This window comes from Frankliniella occidentalis, unplaced genomic scaffold (assembly GCF_000697945.3).
Source record: "Frankliniella occidentalis isolate FOCC.00 unplaced genomic scaffold, Focc_3.1 Scaffold157, whole genome shotgun sequence".
NCBI lineage: Eukaryota > Metazoa > Arthropoda > Insecta > Thysanoptera > Thripidae > Frankliniella > Frankliniella occidentalis.
Window position 1 is genome coordinate 429,292 of NW_026267283.1, and position 1,655 is coordinate 430,946.

General features: G+C 62.7%; 1 protein-coding gene across 2 annotated transcripts in view; it reads left to right on the forward strand.

The window, feature by feature from the left end:
* The window catches only part of LOC113203346 (collagen alpha-1(I) chain-like), a 148,085-nt gene that overhangs the window by 23,881 nt on the left and 122,549 nt on the right, over nt 1–1,655 (forward strand). The gene's annotated exons all lie outside the window — the stretch shown is intronic.

The window sequence follows — 1,655 nt, forward strand, 5'->3', positions numbered from 1 at the left end:
TCGTGTGTGCGTGGACGGGGCCGAGGACGTTGCCCGGGTGCCGCTTGTGGTTGGTGGTGCGGTGCCCGGTAGCAGCGGAACACTACGCTACAACGGGCGTCGTAAAGTTGAGGCGGAATCAATTGGCGTTCGTTGCCGCTGCGCGGTGCGGCAGTGCGCGGCAGTGCGCGGACGTGCCCGCGAATAGGCTACCCACCTACCTACCTACCGACCGGTGGGGCCGGGTGCAGCGCCCTTCCCTGCTCCGCGGGGCGGGCGGAGGATGCGGGGGGCAGCCTCCCATTCACGCGTGTATTTTATGTCATCCTGCGACCTGCCCGCCGCCGCCGCGCCCGGCTGGCCGGTCCCCCGCGCTGCCGCATAGGGCCCCCCCTGACCACACGCACAACAACGACCGCGTAGAGCCCCGCGCTCCTTCCCCCCGTCTCTTTCTTCCCTCCCCTCTCTACTCTTTATCCCAACCTCATCTTTCGCTCGAAATACACTATGTACTGCCGAATGGACACACGGCCCGTCGGGGTGGAGAGATCGTAAACTCACGCGCGCGGGGACGTGTCGGAGGCGTAGCAGGGTGTGCGACGGTGGCGTAGCGTAGTCGTCGTACGAGGGCGCACCGTCCACCGTCCACCGCCCCTCGGTCCTCCCCGGACCTCCGCGCCTTCTTCCGACTCTGCGGCCCTTCGCTCCGCCACCGCCGCCCACGAGTAGTAGTACAGGTTGGACAGCCGTGTCCTCGCGGAGGGGCAGGCCGGTAGCCGTAAACAGCAGCCCACCCACTCTCGTCCTTATTCACTGTCTGCACACACACAAGCAGGCGATTCAAGGGCGTCATGGCGTCGATTCCAATCGAAGGGAAAGCCATAATCACGACTGGGAGCTTTTAGGCGCGCACCATACACACTTGCTGCCGCGCCCTCCATAGAGTCAGGCAGCACAGCAGCCACTCTCGCGCGCGGAAAAGTTTTGCTAGGCAATTACACCTCACACATGACACGGCAGCGTAAGAAAATCCTGAGAAATCCTCTCTCGGCGCAGCAGCAGCAGTCTAACAGGCGCGAGGCACGCAGGCGGGAGGCTATAACAATCCCAGGCATAGCGCTGCAGCCGCACCGGCCTCCCTGCCGCTGCATGATCGCGGCTGTTTTCGTCCGATTATCGCGCGCCTGCGTCCGATTCGATAAAATGTAATGTGCTGTAGCACACTGCTGCACTGCGCTCGCGGAGCTGCTGCTGCTGCGCTGTGCGGCTAGCTGCAGCTGCACTGGAGATAGCCGCCAGAGGCCAGGCCAACGCCAACATCCCGGTAAACTACTTGCCAGCCCTTCTGAGCTGGAACCATCATCACCACCACCACGACCGCTCGATACCCGCAGACAAACACACAGGGGAAAGAGAAAAAACCACAACAAACTTCTGAACTCGCGTTGTCCCGTGCGCGCGGTCATAACTTTGTTCTTTTCGCGGACGTGCGCGCGGGGGGCGGCCGCGCGGGTTCGATGCCAAACAGCTGGCGCGAGGTCTTTTTTTCCCCTTTTATTCTTTTCTTGTTGTCGTCGTATCTTCGCCCCCACACGGCCCGCGCCTTTACCCGGCCGCATAGCCGCACACATCGCACCTCGTTACTCGGCCTCTCATTTGCATACAGCCGGGAGGGC